General features: G+C 39.5%; 1 long non-coding RNA gene across 1 annotated transcript in view; it reads left to right on the top strand.

Moving 5' to 3' along the window:
- Window positions 1-11,612: 11,612 nt before the first annotated feature.
- The window catches only part of LOC118561820, an 83,732-nt gene continuing 80,592 nt past the window's right edge, over window positions 11,613-14,752 (top strand). Inside the window, exon 1 of the long non-coding RNA XR_004930290.1 lies at window positions 11,613-12,289. This is a non-coding gene — a long non-coding RNA (uncharacterized LOC118561820). The remainder of the gene's footprint in view (window positions 12,290-14,752) is intronic.

The following is a 14,752-nucleotide window of genomic DNA, read 5'->3' on the forward strand; positions in this document are numbered from 1 at the left end:
TTTTGCCATAGTGCTCCGCTTGATTTATGAATGTGAATAGTTTTATTATGATTCATGCGGGGAATATCTCAAATGATATGGACATTACAATGGTAAAGTAGGAGAGGAAAGGAAGAACTAGAAAAATTTCTGAAGAAATTTAGCAAGGCGCCTGCCACTTGGTGCGTACCGTACCGTCAGAAATAGCAACAGGAATAACACTGCAAATTTCAGGTTCCTATGACCTTCACAGCCCTCGCAGCGGCCGTTGAAAGGTGCCATGTTAAGTCAATGGACCTCCTAGGAGCCTCTTGCTAGCACATATGTTTTAATATACACACTGTGGGGATTATAATACAAAAATCTTAGTCTGCCACGATGGGTTTCGATCCCACGACCTCTTGCATGGTAAGCCTGCACTCTCCCTCTGAGCTATACTGTAGCACCATATATGGGCATGCATTATTTGGACCATAAGGGGTTTGGTCCCCCATTGAAAAGCATTGGATGTTTGACACCTGATAGCTTGGAGATGCTTTATGCCACGTAGCCCAAATTTCTTGTGGAGCTTTCTCTCTAAAGTAAGAACAGACTCTGTGAAGCAGAAGATGGTGAGACCTTTCTAGAGCTACTTCCGGTTAGCAACATGCTAACAGTTAGCCGCTAACATGGTTGTGTTCAGTATCACCGGGTGATTGTACTCTGTCAGTTTGGTCCAAATCCTGTACTGGGAAGTGCCTCAAATAGGGGTGCCAATACTTAATGTCACCAAACGTGACCAAAGTTCATTGGTCAGATTGGCCTCCTTTAGCAACTCAGCCTCACCACATCTGGGCTCAGAACTCAACATTTGACCAAAATGGTGTGTAGTGCCATTTCCCACATGTGGGTGGTGCTGTATTGGCCAAGTGGGTCGTGTCTAGGCATCATGCCAGGTCCTGTTGGAAGCAAAGACCCAATAGGAAAGCATGTAAAATCCAAAATGGGACAGTAAACTGACACATGGCTGAAAGTCACATGAAAATTTTAAAATGTTAAGAGGAAGTGACTGTGCGAATTTCAGATTTCTACATTAATCACAGCCGCTGCAGCTGGCGTCGAAAGTTGCCATTCTATCTCAATGGAACGTCTCCCACTGGCCCTCAGAGTTCCGTCGTCATGGAAACTCACTGACACAGCTGCAGCGGGCCAGTCTAAAAAAGTGCAGACACTTGGTGTCCAAGTCTGCCTATTGGATTATAATGGAGAACTTTGCCTCGAACAACGCACGATTTCTCCGGAACCGTAAATGGTAGAGACGTAATTTTTTCTGTGTTTATTTCGTAAAGGATAGGGGAAGAAGACTTGCTATCGGTTTTTGCTGGAAAAAGTTTAATAGAGGCGTAAAAAATTATGATCTAAAGGACATTTTTATGAAATTTCAGAAATCCTCTGAAAATGATCCCGAACAAATCACTCTGGCTAAAAAAGTATAAGAGATATCAAAATAATTCTTTCACTGTGAGTATCAGCAGGCTTTTGATGACCATGTAGCTCATTTTCATATTTTTACAAAAATCGGTGTAGGCACAGCGACGATGTAAAAAAGTGGATGATGTGGGAAAATGCAGCTCCAAAGCGATTTCAGGATTTTGCACATTCGCTACTCCCGAACAAATTGTTCCTGTGGAAAAACCGTAACAGTTATCCACAAAATTCCTTTTTTGTGAGTGCCAGAAGGGTTGGGACATTCATGTGTGAAAGTCTCATGTCTGTACATAAAACGGTTTAGGAGTAGCGACGATGTGAAAACATGTGATGTTTTGGATTTTTAGACGTCATTTTTCAAAACCGCTCCATAGGAAATGAATGGGGGAGGTTTCGGGTTTGTGTCGGTCTGAGGTGATTTGCGAAAAATCTATAAATGACACACCAATGAGGATTACATTTCCCGAATCCTGACAAAAATACCTACGTTTTGATGTATAATTTGTCTACGTAGAATGAAAATTGAGTGAGTAAGGTCAAGTTGTTCGGAGTTTTGAAATCTTTAAAAAAGCTAGAGTGGGCCACTCTAGCGGTTGGAGAATTCCGTCATTGACTTTCATTGTAAACGATGATTTCGCTGATTTTTGGACATGAGCTTTGAGAAGTAACTGTGAAGAGACGATAAAAGATATCCACATCCCGTTTTCACTTCTGAGTAGTTCACATAAATATCTACAAACTGGAAGTTAAATGGTGTTCGTAGGTGGAAGCATGACGATACAGTACAGCGTTGAAAATGGTCATTTGGAGGCTTTTTTGAGGCATTCTTTCGACCTGACTCCATTCATTCCTATGGGTTTTTTGGGGTTGGTTTTTCGCTAATTTTGTTGCCATGGTAACTCGAAATCCCAATAAAAGTAGTAGCACACTATTCCCGACCGAGCCGCAAGTTTTGGTACCTATATTGTGGGGGTGCACGCTACGGTTCGGGCTGCATTAATCGTGGAATAATAAAGAATATTAATAAAGAGTCCGTTTAGAGGTGAATAGTAATAGGTGCCTCCATGCATTTGCATTGGGAGGCAGTGCTGTGCGAAGCACAGCACTGCCTCCTCATTGCAAATGCTATGGCAGGCGCCTAACAAGAAAAAAAGAAAAGGTGAAAGAAAGAGGAGATAAAAGAAAGAGAATGATAAAACAATTATTGAAAAAAAACATGTACTACGTTTAATTGAAAATCTGCAGTTCCTATATTGTCCACGAGGGGCGCTGTGTTTTAATTAGCAGATTAAGCTTCAGGTGTGGAAAAATTTAAATAAAATGTTAATTTTTATCTGTTTGATGAATTTTGTCATGCAGGACAGCTTTTTTAAGTTCCAAAAAATGTGAATAAATGTTTTTCAACATTGTACAATCACTGTGATCAGTTCTTATGCATAATGCACAATCAAATGTTTAACTAAGTAAAAGTATTGTTGAAATTGCACATACTTTTCTTAAAAACGCTAAGGTTATTCATAATATATTGTGTAAAAGTGAAATTAATTTAATATAAAAATCAACAACAAATCCACATTTATTAGTTCTATTTAATCTTTCAATGAGTTTACTCGTGTGGCCCTCTTGAGATCAGATTAAGCTGTATGCGGCCCCTAAACCAAAATGAGTTTGACACCCCTGATCTAGAAGGTAGATGGTCTCTAAGAGTAAAGAATTACCTCTTTTTGAGTTAACAACTGAATCAACTGAGACATTTTCATTGGTTTGTGATAAAGAAGCAAGGGTTAAAACTCCAATTGCAGTTATAATTTGTGTTATCAGCATTTGCTGGATAAGTCTGATCGGTCAACACCAATCAGATCACACTTTTCCAGCATAAATAAGTTCATAACAGCTAATTAATAAATGCATTGTTAATGTTAGTCATTACAGGCTTGTAGCCCTTGGATCACAACTATTTGAATTACATTTGTTATAGCTACCATTTGAGTTTGAAAGAGCTATTATTAAAATTATAATAGCAAATTATAATCAATAATAATACTCTTAATCAAACAGGTTTCTGGCATAACATGACACAGCTGGCCCTGTTGCTCAGAGTCTATCCCTGTTTCTCTTCTTGACATAGCTATTGGCTGAGTTTTAACTGCAACTAACTGTATGTGCTCTCTTTCAAGAATCTAAGAATATTGTATTGTTTTTTCGAGTCAGACACCGGCTTAGGATGCACACAAACAATATGTACAGGTGGACACAACAGACATATACTTTTTATTCAGCCTCTTGACCAGAAAACTGCCTCAGAGTCTATCTGCCTAACTGATAAGAATTGACCGCATCCAGTCACCCCTGGTTCTTTTTCCTGAGAGATGTGGTGTTCTCACAATGTAGACTTCAGTGACTTCTGTAGTAATAAAAAGACTCTTGAAACCAAAACTATACTTCAACATATTTAATCTAAAAATACAGAGGGATGTTTCCAGCTTTAGTACTGGGATCTCATACTCAAAACAAAGCCAGATGGACAGATTTCCATATGCGAGGGAGATTGCCCATTCATTACTCACACAGACCAATTGTGTACACCCATTCAAGGGCCCTGCATAGTTTGACATCAGTATTTCTTTCATCACATTGGCAGAGAAGATCATACTATAACGTAAACGTGACCAAGCTGACACATTTCCCCTAATGTGTCATTCTGTCCAATCTAAGTATGTCAGCCTCTGAGTCTCCAGTGTCCCTGATTTATCTGCTGTTTCTGTTAACCGCGTTCTGCGGCTCTAGCTCTCTAGCTCGTTATGTCATAATCTGTAACATAGCCATGTTTCTTTCCTAGACTCAGTCATCTATGGAGATAGTCTGACAGTACCCTGTCTAACATCAAGAGTATTCCAGGTTTGGTGACTTTGCGCTGTTTTTGCGTGTATACTCTGTCTTCTCTAATCCCAAGATGGTGGCCGTTCACACTGAGCTTGGTTCTACTTCTGCTGAAGTTTCTTCCTGTTAAAGGGGTGTTTTCTTCTCCATTGTCACTAAATGCATGCTAGGTATGAGGGATTGCTCCAAAGCCAACGACACAATGCAGGCGACTGTCCACTGTGGATACGTGCTCATCCAGGAGGAGTGAATGCTGACAGTCAATAACTTGATGCAATCTGTTGGGTTTCCTTAAAAAAAACATTTTTTAACCAATCTGTTTTGTGATTTGATTGAACTGACTTTGTTGAGAGCCTTGAGAAAACGTGTCATGAATTGGCGCTATATGAATAAAATTGAATTGAAACGAAAAATATGAGCATAATTTTTGATATGTGATGGTGATGCCACCAAAATCTAAAGAATACCAGCCAAGACATCAAAGAGATAATTGTTGACCTCCACAAGTATGGTTCATCATCCGCAAAAGGCTGTTGAAGGATGAAATTAATTAATAAATCAATTAATGAGTTGGGAGATGGTTGGTCCTTGCAGTGTTTTGGGTAGGTTGTGAAGCATAATGAGTCATTTTGCTTTGTGAGACTCTGATTATTAATCATTTTGGAGGAGCAAGGTGTCAGTTGTGGCAAACATTCCATGACATGGAGTGTAACTGGATCAGCAAAGATAGGTCAACAGGAATCAGAACCAAAGATGAGGATATCTCTGGCAGTAGAGTTTTGTTGCTTGCCAGGATCCTGTAATGCATAGCTGTGTCCTTTCTAGTTTTTTTTTTTTTTTTTAGAGACAGGGTACTTTCTGGACTTGTTACAAGCCTGTCACAATTTGACTTTTTTTTTTTTTTTTATGAAACAAAGATTGGAGTACCAGGATATTAGTGTAACTACAGATATCAAAGATGGAGGCATGGTATCAAGTCTACAATGACAAGAGTGAGTAGGTCTGTGTACATTTTGAGTTAAGCTATTTAGTATACCAAGATACTGTAGCTAAGAACAAGACAACATATTGGTCACCTCTTCTAATATTTACCTGATGATTTAAATCATCCACTACAAAAGTAGCAAAAATACAAATGAACTGGATCACTTACCTGATACGTGTTGTGCTGATAGTTATAGGGCGGCAACATTTTTAGTATGCATTTATGTTAACTGTCTTAAAGCAGTACCATGTGGGTTTTGACCCAAGTATTAGCTTAATTTGAGATATATTAAAGGATTTTTCAGGTAAATGTACAGCCCTTAGTGCACATAATGCTCGATGCGGGCTGTGCTTCTCAAAAACCCGCCAATGTAACTTCAGAGAGTCGGATCTATTGCTGAATAGGTCATGTGACTTAGAGATCATGTGACCTAAAGCGCAGTTTTACAGCAGTCTGAACTCTCCTTAAACATGAGAGCTAACCTTACGTGCTTCTACCTTTCCCATCCTTGACTCAACGTTTGTCATGGCAGATGGAAGTGAAAAGAGGAAAACTATGTATCATGAGGCCATAAAGAGAAAGCAAGACAGGAATCCATCCAGATTGGATCTAGCAAAAGAATTTGTTGATTGGTGTTTGATGAAAGAGCAATCAGGATGCAAGACCCCTTCTCTTTTTACATCATTATTAATAGACTGGTAAGCTATCCTTTTGCCTGTTGTATACAGAGTATATCTGAGTCTATGTATTTTAGTTTTGTAGGAGCTAAATGCTAAGCAACCAGCTAAAAGTTGTTTTTAGGCAACAAAAAAGATATAACACTTTGCTGATCAGACATATTTTTAGTTGTCAGACGTAGGATTTAATCTAGAGAGGCGGCCTTGTCTTTATAAGTAACTCGATGACCTCTGAATCTGCTCCTCTGCAAACAGAGTCCAAAACTGATAGCAGATAGCAGTTGCTAGTGGCCATTAAGGGTGCTAAAACTGGAAGTTAAAGGTCTAGCACTCCTAGTGGCTAAAAGTTACACAGTGCTGCTGTAAGAAAACTGAACATAACCAGAAATAAGTGTTGCAGTCTAAAATAATGATTGGGTGTTTAAAAGTAAAGACAAGGGTGTATAATCACAGTTTAAAATATTTTTGCCTTTGCTATTTTGATGTTAAAAACATGCAGCAAGCAGCATGGAGACAGCTGACTCATTTACCTTTCATGGTGCATTTTCAAAAGCCCAGGGCATCATTGTTTGACAACAAAACAATTGTAACAGCTGCTAAGTGGAATGAACGATCAGAGCTAACGAAGCTTTCCCTTAGCACATTCATGATAATAGTGAATATGGCAGCTTTTGGAATTTAGTCTCCTTTTAGCTGGGCTGTCAATAGGAACCAAATAATGGGAACAATGTAAAAATGGCCATGAATGCAAATTATATATATATTTCTAACATTTAGAAGAACAAACAGAACTCACCATCATAAAATTAAGTATTGTTTGTGAATTTCTAAGCTCTACATTGTGAACTGGCTGATGCTGATTTGGATATAATTTGTTAGAGAGACGAATGGTGACTCATTTTATTTGTTTTAGAAATACTAACACCTCCACTGGTCTGCTATTCCTAAAGCATAGATTTAGCCAGTCTATTCAGTTAATAATTCTATCGGTCTCCTGTCTAATTTGTTTCTTCTGGTTCCTCCTCTTAGCCACTCAGCATCCAGGCACCCCTGGTATCCCTGAAGGGAAACAGTTTTTTGCCTTTTTTTAAGTGGACCATTTTTCGGGCCCAGGGTTAAGTAGAAGGAAATGCAGTGATTATAAGTGACTAAGGGAGAAATCAGTGATGGCTCCAAACAGCAATTCTTGACTGTTTATGCAAATCAGTGGCACTTGTAAGACTGAGCCCAAGTCATTTTGTCAGATGGATAAGCTGAGTTCTAAGTGACAGTAAAGCTTTTTAGCAGAGAGCTCTATTAAATAATTACACAACTTATTTTCTCTTCATGGTCTGTTTTCAAAAAATTGAACAGAACCAGTCCCCCTCGCGGTCTCCAGGGTTCAGGCCCAACCACTAGGACTGTTAAATGGCAAAGTGTCATGTTCCATTCGACTATGTCTAAATGCTGTTTATAATGCCTAAAAGAATATTTTACTGTGGGTCCATTAACTAAAATATGGTCTCCAAATCCGAGACCATGGTCTTGAATCGGAAAAGGGTAGAGTGCCTTCTCCGGGTTGGGGAGGATGTGCTGCCCCAGTGGAGGAGTTCAAGTATCTTTGGGTCTTGTTCACAAATGAGGGGAAGATGGAGCGGGAGATCGACAGGCGGATTGGTGCGGCGTCTACTGTGAAGCGGGCGCTGTACCGATCCGTTGTGGTGAAGAGAGAGCTGAGCCAAAAGGCGAAGCTCTCGATTTACCGGTCGATCTACGTTCCAACCCTCATCTATGGTCACGAACTTTGGGTCGAAAGAACGAGATCCCGTATACAAGCGGCCAAAATGAGTTTTCTCCGTAGTGTGTCTGGGCTCTCCCTTAGAGATAGGGTGAGGAGCTCAGTCATCCGGGGAGGACTTGCCTTGGGATTCCCCCGGAGGAGCTGGCCCAAGTGGCCGGGGAGAGGGACTTCTGGGCCTCCCTACTGAAGCTACTACCCCCGCGACCCGACCCTGGATAAGCGGAAGAAAACGGACGGACGGACAGGTCCATTAACTATTGACAGCCAGCTGTTAACATGTCTTCAGGGATCATTTTAGTTTTAAGAATTATAACCGATTGTTTTGCTTGTGATAAAGAAGTGTACCTGGCCTTTTTAGACACATTCATCACTGAAACTCTGCGTCAGTGTTTTAGGCTTCTGTGTTTTTAGTTAAATTATTGTACTGAACTGATCCAAATGCATGTTAAATAAATACATTTGCAGTACAGGTTGAGATTCTTGATTACGAGGTGGAGTTATGACGAACTGTTTCAAAGGTCTCTTACTTGCTGCTTGTTGAAGAAGGACAGGGATGACCTGAGGAGTCCTTCTGAAACTGTGGCTTGGATGACAAAGTGCCATCGCCAAGTTGAGCCACGTGTCCCTGTGCAATGATTATGAGTTTCATCATAAAATCAGTCACAGGATTATTCTTCCTTCAGAGCCTTGCAGAAATATTCTTGCCATTTAAACTTTTACCACAGTATCTCACAGTGACAAACCTGAAAGTACTTTGTTAGGATTTTATATCACTGGCCAACATAGAGCAGATTTATAAACAACACTGGATTTCTGAAAAAAAAAAAAAAAAAAAAAGATTTTTCTATCTTTAATTCATTTTAATGCTTTTGTTATCAGAAAGCGAAAAATTATCTACACTTGAGACTAACACTGTACGTGATTGTGGTCACTTTTAAAAGCGTCAAAGTTCTTCTCTAATGAAATCCCGATTCTGTTGCAGGCAAGGCTGGGCAAGTTTAGGTGAATAGCGCATTTTAGCAACAAGGCAAATAATAAAGTTATTTACATGATGAAAATATAAGAAAAGGAAACACAAAAATGTATATTGCAGTAGCATAATAAAGTAAAGTTGGACTATAGTTTCAGTTAATAGTTTAAACGGAACAGTTAAAGGTAATTCTGACTAAATGGGTTTTTAACCTTGATTTAAAATATTTTTTTAGCATTAATACAGATTTCAACTGTAATAACTAAATGAATTTGGTGCTGCTATCTTGGCTATACTTAATCGAGGGACTTGCTAGAGGACTTTTAAGTAGGGTGCAAACATTTTTCAGATTAATCCCTTAACTTTGATGGTGAGGGCATGAGCTGTCAGTTATCACTTTCACATTTAAGGTGTAAGTCACCCCCGTAACCAGAGCCTCTCACCTCAGTCTCATAATTGAAAAATGTGCCGAGAGGAGGTGGTGCCAGACGTGCCAGGAAACGCGTGTGTGTGTGTGTGTGGGGGGGGGGGGGGGGTATCTGAGTGTGGTTTGGTGTAATAGTTAAATAAAAATAATAGCTAAATAAATAGTAATAACTAAGAAAAATAACTGAATGCTAAGGTAATAAATCACTTACCTGAAAATTGAAGGAAGAGCCGCAACACTCACTACTCAAACTCCTTCTAATCACTGCCTTTATAACCGACAGCGGCAGAGCTGCTGACATCAGCTATTCTGGGTGACAGCACAAAATCTTTTGAACCAATTGCAATACTGATTCAAGTAATACAAGACACTCGTTCAACCTGAGGAGGGGGCCACACAAATGGTTTTGGACACAAATCAGAATTTCAACAAATGCGCAATAAATTGTCAGAGTAATGACGAGGACATGTAGACAGAACTATAAGACAATTATATATACAGTTTATTAGTGAAAGAAAGTTGATTTGGGGTGATTTACCCATTTAAAGTAAAGTAGAAAGAATTGTAATAAAGTTTAAGGTGAGGGAGGAGGCATACGTTATCAATATTGAGTTTGTCTAAAACAGCACAACAGCTGAACTGGGTTTCTGCTGCCCACACACAACCACACAGCACCCATCAAGCTTCCCTAAAGGGAAAATGTTGCGGTGCTTTTCTGAAATTACATGTTTTTTTTGTTTTATCCGGTTTCATGTAACGTTGGGGTGAATTTTCCTCACTTTTGAGCAAAATTTACATTTGCAGGGTATAAGAAAATGAGTATTATTCAGGTCAGAATTCTCCAAAGAAAAGTGAGATAATTATTAGAATTTCTCCAAGCACCACACTGCTGATGTGAAGAACTTTGTGCAACATTACCAGTTATTGATGGGCCTGAAAGCCCTCAGGTACCTTCTAGCTCAGCCGCTTTGTCAGCTGCAGAACAACTTCAATCTATTCTGGCTGATACATCTTTGCTGACAAATGTCGCTATAAATGAACATTTCAAAATAAGTCACAAACAAAGTTGGACGTAATGTGAGATTAATTATAAACCTAATTATAACACAGAAGTGGTGTTTCAAATAAATAATTTTCAATGGGGCAATGGACTGATCTAACAGAGTTTAATTGGACTCCATTAATTGGCTTCATTAGTGTGCAGAGATCACAATGATCAAAACACATTCAAAGGTTTGATTTACCGAAACACTGGAGGCCAGTTTTAGGATAATTTGACTGTGCCTGGCGCGAGGCCCATAATGCAATGGCTTTGACATTCAATTCTGTCAGAAAGGATTAATTAGCAAGTATTGTTCAAATGTTACCAGGCAACAAAGAATGTTCGGAGCAAAAGTGACCTTTGACCAACAGCAGTTGATCAGAATCTGCAGTCAATGTGACACAAAGAGGGAGAAGAGGAGGGAGGGAGTGCATTTTGTTGGCCCATCTCTCTGAATGGGGATACATAAGCAGGAAGTGACTCAGGGAGGCGAGGTGGCAACAGCCTTGAAAGCTCCATCTGATATGTTGATTTGTTTGCTGCAGTGCTCCACTGCAGGCTCCCCACATCATTCTTTTCTAGCTTAGACTGAGTCAAAAGAAGGCTGCAGGAAGATGGCTGACAACCAAGATGTAGCAGGCGAGAAATATGACTTTATCTTAACTGTAAAGGCTCTGAATCAGACACCTCCGCTTGTGTGAAGGACACTGCGGGGTCTGTGTGCGTTTTCTTCACATTTCCTACGGATGTGTTTATTGAGGACTGAGAAATCTGGTGGATTAAGCCTGTAAATGGAAGGTTAGTCGATGACTAAGAGTTTACAGCATGCCTGGATGTCAGTGTGATTCTGTTGATGCATCGGCATATTGCTGAATGACAAACTGTCCTTGTAGTGGTCCTACCCAAACCTCAAAGAGCTCATTTACCGTTGGAAATTATTTTTCCATGTTTTAGATAAATGTGTATGATATTAAGTATCAACTGTGAAACTTTTACATGTTTAATCGGAGACATTGATCTGTGTCCAGTGATGGGCTGAGATACCCTCATCAATTGATCACAGGGGGCTGGTGTCATCCCCCTGAAAAACCTGAGAGATTGAAAAGTACAGAAGACTGATGGATGGATGGATGGATGGATGGATGGATGGATGAATGGATGGATGGATGGATGGTAAGTGGGATATTAAGAAATTATTTTGGCACATACTCCTGTTTAAACATTGAGACTACCATTTAACCAGCGACCTGCTTGTGTCACACTCTGTAGGCCGGGTGCGGGCTGGGCTCTCTCTCTCTTCCTATGCAGGGCGTGACGGGCAGGTGTATCCCATCCACCACTGATTGCTGCTCTTCATAAGGAGCAGCGTTCCAGCAGGAGGGCGTCAACGATTCTAGGTTGGTACATCACCAATCTAGAATCGTTTCCGAGTGTTTCATCCAAGTCTAGTCTAACCCTGTTTTACCCCCCTTGCAGCTATCCAGTGTTATGCCATAAGTACGCCATGATGAATAATTGATCTCAGATTGGATCCTGAACAGTAAGGGAAGAGGTGACAAAAAGAATTCACTCCTGCTGCAACATAAGACCCTCAAGGCTTGAACGGCCCCTCCTTCTCTCACCAGGGGTCCTGCTGTGATAACACCTTCCTCCCAGATCTCTTCGGCATTCTTCTGCAGACTTCTTCAGTTCTCTTCTCTTCAGCCTTCTTCACTTCTCAGACTGCACAGATCGCCTCCTGCTCAGACCAGGAAAGAGCTGCTTCGGACCATGGGCCCTGCACAGGCCTGACCGACGCACATCCAGCATCTGGAGAGGTCTCTCATCGCCTGGGGAACATGTCCGGGCAAATACAGAGCTAAGTTGCTGTCTTAACCCCATAATCAGATGCAGGAAGAAGGATCCTGCATGCCAAAAACAGTTTTGTTGCATTTCTCCTCAGCACACAGGGAAGAGAACCCCAGATTCCGCTGAAAGCCAGCAGCAGAGCCCATGCTGTATGCTGAGGAAAACCCCTGCTCAAATCGGACTGCATTCTGGTCAAAGAACGTGGCCTCCAAGCTATCCAGACCACACTGTTTGGTTAGCTCTTAGCTAAAGAGCTAAATGCTGAGGCAGCGAGCTGAGGGTGATGTTAAAAGGTTTATTGGGAAATGTTTGTAAACCATGGTGTTTAGAACAAAAGGGCTAACTGGTAACTCACGCTAGCCAAACTGCTATTAGCCTTGCTAACATCCAGTTTCGGACCTTTCAAAAGGAGTATGTTTTAAAGCATAAAGCGTAATTGTTCTGCTCCGTCATCCTCCGATGGTGTTATGAGCCTTATCCCCGCATTACTATAGAATATTAATGTTGGTAAAGGAAATTTTGATAACTTTATGTTGTAACCTCTTAGCCACCGAGTTGCTACTGTAACGGGTCACATCAATGACGACATTCGACCAGGTTTCAATGAGAGCTTTTATTCTGGGAAAGAAGAGTAAAAACAAATTAACCTTCTCTTAAATTCAGTTTCCCTGCATTCCAGCCCCGCAGCAGCGCGCAACAACTCTGTCTACTAACTTTTTTTTTTTTTCAGATACAAAAGTCAACAAAAGAAAGAAATCTCCTCACAAAAATTGTAAACTAAAAAAAGGAGAAAAACACCACCTAATGGCCACAATAACACAATACAGTGGGACAGAGTTAAATAAACAAAGATAAAAAAAGTATATCTTACAATAAAAACACATACCTGGGAAAGAAGAGTAAAAACAAATTAACCTCCTCTTGAATTCAGTTTCCCTGCATTCCAGCCCTAAATGTAAAAATAAAAACAATGTTCAACCGAGCTTTGTTGGACTAGCAACGGCTGTTCGCGCCAAAATGAAAATAAAAAGAAGTTACAATAAACGGTTCATAAAAAACCCCAATGACGATCAAAACTGCAAAACAACACACCCACAAACAATAATAACTGACATATGGTAAAAACAAGCATATATCGTAGCAGCGAACTTCCCTCTGACTTAACCGCAGCAGCGCGCAACAACGCTGTGAGGGAAAATGGGGAGGCGGAGGAGCTGTGAGGGCTGGAATGAACTACGGAAGCCCAGGAGACACAAACAAGGCAGAGTGCAAAAAGGCGACCCCCGCAGGCAAAAAAAAAAAACACCAAAACAACAAATAAACATAACTGAATAAGATAAAATTCACAAATTCTCAATATAAAATTATTTTGAAATAATAATAAAAAAGTACATTTGTAACTCTGTTACACTACAGTGACCCCTAGTGCCCGGAGGTAGAATCGCATAATCACAGTCAAGCGATTCTGAATTAAATGATTTTACAGGACAAATCGGTCCTCAGAATATTAATTTAACAAATAATGTTTTGTTTAACTTGGGCTTTGCATTGTGAATGGGTTGAAACGCATACCAAATGTTTTTTAACTCCATTCCATGTTTTCCATAAATTTAGTTAAGTTATTTATTTCACAGATCAAAATAGAAACTCAGAATACATCAATAGCATAAAAAATAAAAAATGTGATGGAGTGTGACATAAACCCCTTAGGGCTTATACCAAAGGCCACACCCCTAAACCAGCAAAACATCAGGCAGCTCACATTATGAAAGTCCTTTCATTCAAGAGAGAAAACAGAATAGACATGTACAGTAACATTATTTTTACATTTTAGTTTTCAGATTTCAGGGAGTCAATATTTGTAAAATCATACATCACTGTCTTTTTTGGATAACAGTATTTTTTTGGACCAGCCACACTTTCTACCATTTTTTTCTGAAGATTACAAATATTTTCCATATTCATTCCATAATTTTGCACCACGATGCCAAAAAGAAAATTGCACTTGAGTTTTAATACTTAACGGTAAATGAAAAGACAAAGCTTGTCTGGTATTATAAGAATGCACTTGGCAATTCTTAACAAAATAATTCTTGAAAGTATCAGGAGACTGACCTTGTTTTATCATTTAAACAAAGGTACATGTTTGATAAATATTAATTTCAAAAATATTCAACAGCTGTAATTTGGAAAAAAAAAAAAGGAGCACTAGCTGCATCAACTTTAGAAAATGTTGCTAAGCGAACAAAAGCTTTTTGTAAAAGTAGTATTTTTTTAAGATAACTAGGAAATGTACTTGCCCAAACAATATTACAGTATGACAGGTATGGATAGATCAATGAATAATATAGAGTTAACATCACTTTATTGTGAACAAAATTTCTAATCCTTCTCAAAATTAGAGATTTAGTGACTTTTTTACAGACTGTACCAATTTGTTCTCTCCAAAGGAGTTTGTCGTCAAGTTGAACACCCAAAAAACGAACAGTAGAAACTTTATCAATTTGTTGGTTTTGAATACAAATTCTTATATCATCAAATGTATAATTTCTGTGCCCAGCAAAAACCATGAAATTACATTTTTTCACATTCAAAGATAACTTATTGGCTTGGAACCAGGTTGAAAATTGGGCTAGATCTCTGTTCAATTTCTCTCTAATAGTAGTCAAGTCTTTGTGAGAGATTAGAAAATTTGTA

The sequence above is a fragment of the Fundulus heteroclitus genome, unplaced genomic scaffold (genome assembly GCF_011125445.2).
Source record: "Fundulus heteroclitus isolate FHET01 unplaced genomic scaffold, MU-UCD_Fhet_4.1 scaffold_73, whole genome shotgun sequence".
Lineage (NCBI taxonomy): Eukaryota > Metazoa > Chordata > Actinopteri > Cyprinodontiformes > Fundulidae > Fundulus > Fundulus heteroclitus.